Source organism: Rosa chinensis, chromosome 5, assembly GCF_002994745.2.
Source record: "Rosa chinensis cultivar Old Blush chromosome 5, RchiOBHm-V2, whole genome shotgun sequence".
NCBI lineage: Eukaryota > Viridiplantae > Streptophyta > Magnoliopsida > Rosales > Rosaceae > Rosa > Rosa chinensis.
In genome coordinates this window covers 7,189,933-7,202,732 of record NC_037092.1, presented here as the reverse complement: position 1 = coordinate 7,202,732, position 12,800 = coordinate 7,189,933, and positions in this window count along the sequence as shown.

Here is a 12,800-nt window from a genome sequence, read left to right as displayed (position 1 = left end):
CTTAAGGTAATTGAACACAACTGAGTGTTGAGATTATATATCCCACATGGGTACAATGAGACTTTGTCTGTGGGTTTATAAAGGTTTGGGTCACTATATCCGTTGCCAATTGATTTTTGATGTGAACCCCAAAATACTTTATCATGGTATCAGAGCCGGTTATTCCACGTGTGCATGCCTCACGGCCAAATGAGCTCTGATAACTCTATTGAGTTAAGTATACGTCAATATTATACTTGCATTTGATGGGATGATATTATTTGATGTGTTAGCTTACCAGATTGAGATTATAACCGATTCACATTTTTAAGTTTTCTGTAATAGCTAGTTAACCATTTCACTTTCATGCCTTAAGAGATTATCACATACGCATTCTTTATTCATAATTCATGTTCTTAACTAGTTAAACAGTTTGGTTTGTTCAATCAGTGAGGTTCATTACACGAATGTGCACTAAAATACTCAAATAATATAGGCCTTTTCTTTTATACTTGAGAAAAATTCTTTGTGACAATCAGAATTGCACAGATCATCAAATTAATGCATGCAAACCAGTTATATATAGTACTATATGCAATGTTAATTAGATTCATATATACATATCCTAGCTACTCGAATTTCTTTTCAGCGGAGGAAGAAGACGCGGAGTCACCCGAGCTCCTCTCTCTGATCTGATTTCTGACATGCGTCTGCAACTCTACCAAGCTTGTCCGCAATCTGTCGAGCTCTTCCCTATCAAGCCCCTCCATTTCGAGGCTGATCGAGCTCTCGGCCTGAAGCTGTCTTATCCACGCATCCAGCCTCTCAGATCGTTCGTTCTCCCCTTCAAGTTGCTTTTGGAGCTCATTTTGAGGCTGCTCTAGCCTGGCAAGTCTTATCTTGTGCTCAAACCCTGGAGCTAGGCAGAAGAAAAGAAATGAAACAATGAAGAAAGCGAATGCCAACAGGACCATGTTTTCTTTGCTTTGGTTTGTTTTCTTTCTTGGATGCATTTCTTTTCGTTTGGCGTCTTTATATAGCTATAAAAACACAAATCTGGTCAGTGAATTTGTACCCCATAGATATATTTCTGTATTCGACTCTGGTGTACAGATATCTTTCTTTATCGTCCTGTTTTGCATTATGCCCAATTAAGTCATAAGGAAGGTATATCCCCCCATATATAGACATCATGATATATATGGTATGTCTGATTAATTGTATTAAAAGTTTAAAAGGTAAGATTGTTTTGCATATTGAGCTAATAGGGGAAATTGAGAAAAATAAAAAGGGCGCGGCTATTGCCACCCTACTATTTTCTTAGTTCACCCAATACATAATTGAATTATATATTCGCCCTACTGGCTCTATTAAAAGAGTGTTTCTCCTTAAAAGAGAAAAAAAACATATTCTCTCTCTCTCTCTCTCTCTCTCTCTCTCTCTCTCTCTCTCTCTCTCTCTCTCTCTCTCTCCTCGAGAACCCTAAAGGCCGGTTTTTTCCAATCCAAGATTTCATGCTCGTCCAGCGGCGCTCGGACTCTGGGCTGGCCTCTGGCCTCGCCATTGTCATGGGTCTGCTGCCGGACAGGTATTGATGGTTATGGCTCATGGGGGTTCCATCAGATGGGGTTTGCTCGGGTTTTGTCGGAGGTTTGGCTGGGATGGTGCATGGAGGTGGTCATTCGAACAGGGGCGGCGATTTAGCTCTAATGACGGGTTTTGCTTGGTCGACGGTGCCACGGGGCTGACTCGATGGCGGTGTGAGGCGGGCGACCTGGATCGGGTTTGGCTTTCTCTGTGGTGGCGTGGGTTGCCATATGGGCTTGGGGGTGGTCTGGACCGGACCTGCCATATGGGCTTGGGTGGACTTTCTTTGCTGGCTGTCCTCTTTGGGCTTTGAGTTTTGGGCTAGGGTTTTGGCCCTAGTGCATTATCTAGGATAGTAATTTTATTACTTTCAATAAGTCCTTTTTTTTCAGGGACAGTTTAGGCACTTCTGTGCATTTAGTTTTTGCATTTGGTCTGGTCTTGTCGACTTAATTCTCAGTGGATCTAGGTGTACACCAATTGAGGTCTCTAGGCAGCTAGGTTTATTGGTTACAGAGTTAGGTTGGAAGGGCCGGATCTTTCTAGCGCCTCCGGCGTAGTACCAAAGGGGGATTCCCGCTATGTCTACGTATTGATTGTACAATGAGTTGGTCTATTTTTTATGTACCATTGTGGGTACTACCACTATCTTCTTGTCTGTTTATAGATGGTAGCGGAAGGGTATGTAATGACCTATTCTGGCTTGTGATAAATATATATTCGCCCTACTGGCTCGATTATAAAAAAAAAATTTAATAAGTACACTAATTTTTTTAAAATTCTAATATGTTGGAAAATTAAATACATAACTAATTAATTAAATACAAAGACTACTTAATTTTTCATTGAATAACATTAATCTTCATATTCTCCACCTAAATTTGAATTTATTAATATTTTTTTATAATCTTTTTGTTGCCTCCTCATTGTAATTTGTGGTTCAATTCAAAAAACTATTAGTATGAACTTCATCATCTTTGCAATACCCTATGTAAAACACACACACACAAAAAAAAACTTTTCTTCATTGCTCATAGTTGTTAACTTACTAATCTTTTAACATGGATTAAAATAGATGAATATTGAAAATGAAAGAAAAAAAATAAAAAATGGAAGTAAATCATATTATAATTTTATTAGGAAACTTTAATATATTCTACTATTTGGTATAAATTAAATGATGTATTAGGGAATCAGAAATTGAGAGATAATCGCTGTGTATTCTCATTGATAATAGGGGCCTCTTTATATAGAGGATTACAATACATAGAGTTAGAATCATACAAGGAAAGAGAATCTCTAGATTCTTCTAATTGAACCCTATTACCACTAGGTCAAGTAACCTAGAGTTTGGATTAAACACAAATAGAGATATCCTTAAACACTCCTCCTTGTGTTGTCCAAACGCGGTGCTTCTCTCGTTGCCTCTTTAAAAACCTTGCCGAGTAACAAAAACCCAATGAGACAAAAATAACCTCGGTCGAAGGGAAAAAGAGCACAACACACCCTTCACGTTTCGAGGTGAACATGTAGACATCTCCCTTTGATGTCTGCGCCTCCCCCTGATGACTACGATCATGGGAGTTCAGATAATTTCTGCAAGTCAATCCTTGCCACATGTTTCTCGATGGTGGATTTGGGCAATGACTTAGTAAACAAGTCTGCCTCACTGTCCTCAGATTGAACCTAGTTCACTTTGATCTCAAGGAGAGTCTGTTGTTGCTGATTATGCTTGGTGTTATCGCTTTTGATGTAGCCTTGCCTCATTTGTTCAAAACAAGCAGTATTATCCTAAATGCTCGTAGGCTCATCTGTGGTAGACTTCAAACCACAATTGTTCGAACATGCGTAATTATGGATCCAATCCATATACATTCAAGAACCACTTCGTGAAGAGCAATGATCTCTGCATTATTCGAAGATATAGCGACTATGGTCTATTCTGTAGACCTCCAAGATGTCACGGTCTTTTCCCATGGTGAACACTTGACCGGATTGGGAATGACCTTTGTGTGGGTCAGAGAGATACCCAACATCAGCAAAACCTTCCAACACACATGTCGTTTTGGGATGGGGGTAGTGGACGCAGGCCAGTGTTGGCGGCGTACCTGGTGTGTGATGGGTCCGAATCCATCATCTCTTTGTAGGGATAAAACAAGCCCATATCAATCATACATCTCAAATATCGAAAGATATCTTTACACTAATCCAATAGCGTCGCGTTGGCGCAGAGCTATATCTAGCTAACAAGTTCACAACATATGAGATGTCCGGTCTTGTGCATTGGGATAAGTACAATAATGCGCCTATTGTACTAAGTAAGGCACTCCTGCCTCTAGCACATCTTCGTCATCATTCTTTCGACGAAGAGGATCCTTTTCAGGATTAAGACTACGGACGATCATGGGGGTGCTTGAAGGCTTGACCTTGTCAAAATGCCTAAGCATCTATCGACATGATGCTCAAGTTCCAAACCGAGCCATAATCGTGTTCTCCCAAAATCCTTCATCTCAAACTCGGATTTCAAGTGTTTAGCGGTTTCCCTTAACTCTTTAAGGGCTTCTAATGAAGATCATGTCCAACATGAACCGCTATAGAATCCGAAACTTGTTATAGAAACGCGTGGGCATATCCCTTCCCAATCAAGTAGTCACTTTAGTGAGCGTTTCAATCTTATTGTAAACGCGCTCCGTGGTCTAGAGCCTCTTGACTTGGGTAAATGAAGTTTACCATGAACCTTCATGTATATTCCGTATCTAGATCCCCATAGAGATACGTAGTGACCACATTTGTAAGCTGCATGTTCAGTTATTCGGAAACTACCAAACTGACAAGGTGGTGGAGTGCAATGACATCCATTACGAGGGAATATATCTCATTGTAGTCGATTCCAGGGCGTTTTGTGAGAAGCCTTGCGCCATAAGGCGAGATTACCATCTCTTTTTCTCATCACGCTTTCTGACGAAGACCCATTAGTCAATAGGTTTTATGTCAGGAGGTGTTAGCATCTCTAACTCGAAAACCTTCCTCTTCGTTAGAGAATCCATTTTAACCTGGATCGCATCTTTCCATTTAGGCCAAATCTCTCTACGTTGGCATTCATTCATCAACGGAGCGTGGTTCGATATCATCTGACTCAACAAACTCATGCGCAATGAAATACGCAACTACATCACCAATTATGATGGAGTTTCTATCCCACGTCTCATGTACACTAGTGTAAGTTTCATAGAGCTCTATATTCTCAGGAATAGGTTTTGACGTTGAGGCGTCCCCCAACGATAACCATAACCCGAAAGATACTCATGAGACGGATTTTTGAGTGTCGATGATCAAGGATTGGTTTGTGCCAATGTATCCTTCGAACCCACGGGCCTCCCTCGCATCCTAGCTGGGGCCATGGCCTGTAACGCCAGAGTGCCACTCTCTTTGGCATTGGCACCATGCCTACCTCCGTTTAGGGTGGCGCTATGTCTTCTCGTAGGGACGTACTTCCTTGCAGGCATGTTTGCAGCATATTTGTGTGATCTCGTCACTTTAATAGGGATCAAGATGAGACATAGTGGGGACAGACCACGACAATTCCTATCGTTCCTGTTGAACATCTGTGTTCTTATCTCCCCCGAACGACGGGAAGACTATCTCATCAAAGTAACAACCTGCAAATCTAGCGGTAAAGAGATCGCCTTGCAAGGGCATTAAGTGGCGGACGATTGTTGGAGTCTCAAATCCAATGTAGTTGCCCATTCGTCTGTAAAGACCCATCATAGGGCGCTGTGGCGGCGCAATTGGCACATAAATGGCGCACTCAAATGTGCGTAAGTACAAAATACGTGTACCCAATCACTAGCTGTAACACAGAGGTATATTGAGTGGTAATAGGTCGTAGACGAATTAGCATAGCTATATGCGATATTACATTACCCCAAGCGAATATAAGGAGATTGGTGCGCATTACCAATGTCCGGACTATCATCGTAGTCGTTTCCGCAAGACCATTTGGGTGTGTACGTGGGAATGTGATGTCCAACATCAAGCCCATTGCAATATCCATCGAAAATCTTTCGATGTAAACTCTCTAGCATAGTCAAATCCAATTGACTAAATAGGATGATCTGGGGAGTGAGCCCGTTGTCATATGATAGGGGCTAGGAGTGTAGCGTAAGCAGCATTTCAAGTGGACAATGGCACGACACGTGACCAGCGTGTTTGCGTGTCAACCAACATCATGAGATATTTAAACGTCCGCATGTTGGTTGAATCAGTCCATAGAATCCCCATGGATTTGATGTAAGAACATAATGAGTATTTTCATATCCTTTGCGTAGGACGGTCTCAGTCCTAATTTCCCGAATGAACTGGCTTTGCAAAATGAGCGAGAGGCCTTAGAAGCGACCAATGAGGATTTTGGTTGGGCCTGAGCGTCTGTAGCGCTATTAGAAGCAAAATGTGTGACTACATCTCCCATCATGGCGTTGGAGCCATAGAAATTAACATGTATGGCGTCATGGCCACAAGGAGGAACAACCATGGAGTTATGCTCATGGTTGGCGCCTTTTATGGCGTCATCAGATTCTTGCTTCGTTTTGCTCAAAATGATGGATGTCCGAGTGAAGTGTTTAGTGGACGGATCATCATATCATGACCAGGATGACCTATGCTGTCGTGACAAAGCCAATATGTGTCTAAATCCAAGAGATCTTCTCTCATAACTTTATTGGATTTAATAGCTCGAATAGTGACATAGAGTCCACTAGAGAGATACATAAACTTCTCTAAGATGCGCCTTTGTTCGCAATCATTAGAGGTATTCGCAAAGGAACTCATCTCCGTTCTACATGCGTTTTCGCATGGAATCCATTGGCTATTCATAGGGCAATTTGCCCTAAGAGTGTAGAGAGTTTCTGTGACAGTAATTAAGGTGCCATTTGGCAAGTGGAACTTGGGCTATTCCATGTCCTTGAATTAATATTGATGGCCCAGCCATCGTAGTCACAAAGTAATATGCTCAGAATCAAAATTGAGTCATAATGAAAAGAACTCAAAATTTTATTCATAAGCCAACGGAGTACATCATTGTTTCTTTGATCAAAGAAAATCTAATCCAATAAAAAGTAAATGGCAATCGCCTACATCTCTTGGAAAATAAAAAGACTTAATCAAAATCGCTAGTTTCTGGGTCTTGATCCTTGTAGTCTTCCACCCTTAGATCTAGATCGCCATCTTGATCTTCTTGTTCCATGTAATTTGCTTCCCTTGCTTCACGATACGTCTTGTATGCGTTTGCAACATTCTGGGGTGATGTACATGTTTTGGCCCAATGTTCAGTTGATCCACATCGAAAACAAACATCATTATGGTCAGGCTCCCTTGATCGAGGCGCCATTGGGGCGCGATTTGGACGACCTATGCTTTTGTTGGCGTTAATACCATGGTCGGAGGCTCCGCCTCTTTCTCTCTTCACACGTTGACCTCCACAGTTCCGTGCACACCTCTCTTGGCGATTTCCTTCCTCTTTAGGGCGAACATATGGACCAGAATGTCCAGAATTGTCCCTACTCTTAGGGTTTCGCTCATTGCGTCTTCCATTGGGGGCGCGACTATAGTTAGACTCCGGAATAGACTTAGTTTCCACGGGTCTACATTATAGTTCTTCACAAGAATATTGTCGTGCTTTTCAGCTACGTTCATGGCTCCAATGAGCTCATGAAACCTTGTGATACGTCCTGCATTTACATCAATCCAATAATTCTTTGAAATCATCAGTGCAGAGACGGGGAAGGTAGAGAGAGTCTTCTCGATCAACATCGTATCAGTTATGGCTTGGCCACAAAACTCCATCAGAGACTTGATACGAAGGGCTTCCGAGTTATAATCAAGCACAGACTTGAAATCACAAAAGCGGAGGCTATGCCATCGCACTTCTAAATCAGGAAGCAGGGAGTCACGAACGTTGCCAAATCGCTGCTCAAGTTCTACCCATAGCTTTCTTGGGTCTTCCTCATTGAGGTATTCATTTTGGAGCGCGACATTCATGTGCCTTGTCATGAGAATTATGGCTTTAGCTTGTTTTTCTTTGAAAGCAGTAGCTTGCTCAATGGAGAGCACGTTCTGACCAGGCTCTTGGATGGCTCCCAGAAGTCCATCAGCTTTAAGATGTTGGCGCACATCTCGGACCCACCTGTGGTATCCTGCGTCAGTTGTCTCTAGTGGAACGAAGTTCAACTTGTTCAGGTTACTCATCCTGAAAAACAACACAAGATTAAGGTTAGTTTCGGAGCGAAAAGGATATCACGAAAAACTATTAAATTTCTGAGCGTAGTTGCTTCCAAGAAATTAGGAATTTTCTGAACGTAGTCGCTTCCAAGAAAATCTGATTCCAAGAGGGGTTTTGGATTAGATCGAAACAACGATGTATGTGGTCGATCGTTTTCTTCTCAACAAACTCTAAGTTTGGAGGACTCTACAAGCTCCAAGCTTGGAGTGAGCACGAACCCCCACAGTTCGGCTTTTGGTCTCCCCTATAAAGAAGAAAGGGGGGTACAAGAAGGGATATTGGAAGTCCCCGAGAAAAGAAGAAGAAATTGAAAAACTTCAAAAAAATGGGAACTTTTAGAAAAGTTTACCTTGAAAAATTGTCGGAAATCTTGACTGAAAAGTTGGCCGGAAAAGTTACTGTAGCTGCCGGAAGTTGGCTGGAAAAGTCGCCAGAAAATGTTGACCGGAGTTGACTGACTGTTGACCGGGGATGCTGACGTGGCAGAGCGGCTTGGCGGCTTGGCTGATGCACTTGGGCTCCACTGGGGCCTGCTGCACGTGGGCTCAACAGTGGGCTTGGGCTGCAGCAGGTGGGCTTGGGCCGCACAGGATCTCCTCCTTTTTCTTTTTTTCTTTCTGCCGGTTCTTCTGCAAGTGGACTCCGGTGGCCGGTTCGGTTGAATTTTGGCCGGTTCCGGTGGTGATTTTTCAGATTCCGGATTCTGGGGACGAGTTGCAGCTACTGACAAAAGGTGGTCGTGAAAGGTGGACGGGAAGATGGCGAACCGCACAGGAGATCATTGGATTTTTCTTGGGAGGCCTGTTTGAACACTTCCGGTGGCCGGTTCAGGTTGATTCCGGCCGGTTTTAGGGGTGGTGCCGCCGGTTCTGGGTTCCTGGGATCGAGAGCTTTAAGGTAGGCGGGGGTGGTTTCTGATATTCGAAGGTTACGAATTTAGGGTTTCAGGGTTAGGGCTCGTGCTGATAACGTGTATTAGGGAATCAGAAATTGAGAGACAATCGTTGTGTATTCTCATTGATAATAGGGGCCTCTTTATATAGAGGATTACAATGCATAGAGTTAGAATCATACAAGGAAAGAGAATCTCTAGATTCTTCTGATTGAACCCTATTACCACTAGGTCAAGTAACCTAAAGTTTGGATTAAACACAAATAGAGATATCCTTAAACAAATGAGAGATTTTAGTTAAAAAAAAAATTCTTTAATTTGATATGTCATATAAGGATATGTCTGGAAAGAGAAATTGGTTAGATAAGTAAATATAATAATTGAAATTAATATATAGGGTGTAATGAGCAAGTAGGGTGAACAAAGAAAATAGTAGGGTGGCAATAGCCGCATCCAAATAAAAATTGTACATTCCTAGATTCCTAGATATGTCCATATATACCTCCCAGAAAGGCAACTATTTTAGCTGGAGACAACAAAGTTTGACCCACCTAAAACTAAGGCCAGGCCCTTAAAAATACCTTAAAGGTTCAGAAAACTAATAGGACAATGAAAGGTCCAAGGACATGTTATTTATGTGGCCCAAGACCCAAGCGGTTAAAGCCCAAATGAAATTATTATTTGACAAATATCGAAAGAGAGAGTGGTTTTTGTGTGTCTGGAGACGTTCCATGAAACAATAAAGAAGTATAAACGAAGTAAAATAGAAACTCACCAATATGGGATTGTAAGAGCAAAGCAATGGTTGCTTCAAGGCGGAAGAGAAAGCTTGCAGAGAGGATCCAGTACATGGATGCACTCTCTTCATTTCAATATTTTGGTGACTTTTGAATAGCTCAAAATTCATGATTCACCGATTCTATACTCATGAGAGCTCATGAAGATGACAAGTTTTCAAACAAGAGAAATGAAATGCGGAGTAAAAATGAGAAATGGTATATGGTCTGTGGTTTAACAATGAGACCTATAAATAGGAGGAAAAATGTTGGTAAAATAAATGTTGTGATGCATTTTGTTAGATATAATTCCATTAAGAGCACCATAGAAAATATTGCACTCTTAAATATACCAACCTAAGAATGTCATCAATCGCCAACGGCCCAACGCACATGGGTGATCATAACTGTGACTTGATACATGATTTCGTCTCAATGGACGATTGAGGTTGTTCACACAATGTATAACGCATGACGATTGTAATGTCGCAATAAAATTTGTTGGATTCAATTCCATATTGAGGGCCATAAAAATATTCCATTCATAAATCTACATTGAATGCTGCCAACCATCATCGCACTTGAACAATTCCAATAGTGAATTGCTGCATTTAAATTCCATACCGGGCACCTTAGAAAGTATTGCACCCTTGTATATACCTCTCTTAGGAATGTCATCAATCACCAACTGACGTGGATGATCGTAACTGTGACTAGCTTGGAGCAGGATTCTGTCTCAATTCATGATTAAGGTTGTTCATACTTCTTACAATGTATGGTACGTGATGAATATAATGTCATAGTAAAATTCGTTGGATTTAATTCTATGTTGAGCACCTTAAAATAATTCCACTATTGTATCTACATTGAATGCTATCAACCATCATCGTTCGTGAATGATTCCAACCGTTGAATTGTTGTGGGATTCCATCAATGCACTATTGAGTTTCGTAGGAATTTAATCAAAATCGTCAATTTGTTTAGCCATTTTGCTCACATCACATGTTCAATCAGAGTAATGTGTTCATTTACATGGGTAATTACTCAGTTACTGTAAAAGAATCGAAGACATTTTTTCCTCTCTTCACTTTAGTTTTGATTATTAAGTATAGGTGTAAAATTTTGGCGTGTTTTTAAGTTCGAGTTTACATCGTTGGATTTAAATCCTACGATAATTGAACACAACTGAGTATAAAATTTATTGAGAAGTTAAATAGGACTGTATGATATTTCAAAAAAAAAAAGACTATAATTTTTAATGTAGTCCAATCGAAATGTATTCATTCAATGCATGAAAAATATTTTTTCTTTTATTCCAAATTTGGATTAGATAGTTCATTTTGGCTATGTAGTGTATTATACATTTTTTTTTTTGAGTAAAGCCACGAGGGCGAAATAATATATTTATCACAAGCCAAAATAGGCTGTTACATACTCTTCCGCTGTCATTTATAAACAGACAATAAGCTAGTGGTAGTACTCACAAGTGATACGTATATATAGTCCTACTCATTAGACATCTAAATACGTAGAGGTAGCAGATACTCTCTTTCGGTACTACTCCAGAGTCGCTAGAAGTACATAGAGTGTTCCTAATATAAAGAACTTTATTGTAATTAGACAAACTAAAAACATAGGGATGGACTGAGAGCAAAACTCTAGCCCACCGTAGAAGCTCAAAGGCAGCCCAAAGAGGAGTGATCCACAAGGCCCCACATGATGACGTGACCCAAGCCCAAAGTTCACCTTAGCCTCCCAGGCTGCACACAACACCGAAGCAACTTCGCCTGATCCCACCGCTGCATCCCACCGCCTCAACCCTCGGCGCTAGATCCCACCGCCTCACCCCACTACGCCGCATCCCACTGTTGTAACCCCTACGCCTCAAACTGCGACACCACGTCCCTCGCTGCCACCTTGCTGCAAGTCCCGCCGCCACTGTCAAAAACGCAGTGCCGAAGCCACGACCCTGATTCAGTGAAGATCCACCATCCAACCCCACCATCTTCGATGACCTGCAGTGTACAGACGTTCACCGTGTCCAAGCCATCATCTGGTACTCGCTGTCAACATCATCAACCAAACCTTGAGCCAACCCCTCCTCTCAAAGCTCTGGAGCAAGTAGCCTTCAAGACACCTGTTCGGCAGTGACCCATCTGCGGCGAGGAGACCCCGATCGACCTCGAGCGCCGCTGGACAAGCAGAAAAATGCAAACTCTAGACCCTTGGAGTAGTCCGGGTTTTTTGGAGAAGAAGTTTTATCATGTGCATCTCTGTAGTGTATTATACATATTTGTGATTCTTTGGTATGTAATGAAATTTCCATTTCTTTTGTTCGTCATCCTTTCATCTATTTAGTGTACTTTGGTCGCGTATTTGTTTACTCGTATTTGTATTAATTTAGTGACTACCCTTGTCTTTTTATGCTAATCTCTAGAGGAAAAGGTTTTGTGGGTCGGCATGTCTTGTAATTTAGTGCTCTTTTTTCCGTGGCTATATGCTAAAGGGGCCCTAAAATGCCTTGAGTGGTCTTCAAACCAATCGAATCAGATAACCCTATTGAGTAAATTACATGTCACTATAATACTTGCATTTGATTTGATCATATAATTTATTTGATGTGTTGACTTAGCATATTGAGATTATTCTTGTCCACCACCGGTCATTTCCGTCATTTGTAGTTTGGTTTGTTTTGATTGAATAAAGGAATTTTCTTCTAAAAAAAAAAAAGCAAATTGAGATTATAATTCTTAGGATTAAATACTTGTTACTCCTCAAACTTTTGCCTGAAAAACAGTTTAGTCCTTCGCCTTTCAAATTAAACTGGATAGTCCTTATTCTCTCTAATTCTCACACAACAGGTCCAAAACAGGTCTAAAATGACTATTCTACCCCCAAGATCATTTTTTTTCTCTTTTTTTTTTTTAATTTCTCTTTTTTTTTTCTTTTTTTTTTTCTGGCTGGTTCTCTCTCTCTCTTTCTCAGTTCGTATCCGACCTCGAGTTTATCCACTCGATCCACCGTACTCACTACCACTCTGCAACACTTGGTGGGCCCCCTCCACCCCTCATGGAAGCTCCGCCGCCACAATTCCATCTCCACCTCAGTCGTCGTCCCCACTAAGCTCAGCTACCTCTCCTCCTCCTCATCCTCCACCACTCCCACCAATAAGCCACCTCACTATCATCATCCAACATATTACGAATGATCAGAAACACCCAGATCAGATCAAGCAATAACAACAAACAACCCAAATCATAAACACCCAGAAACAACCCAGATCCTAAAC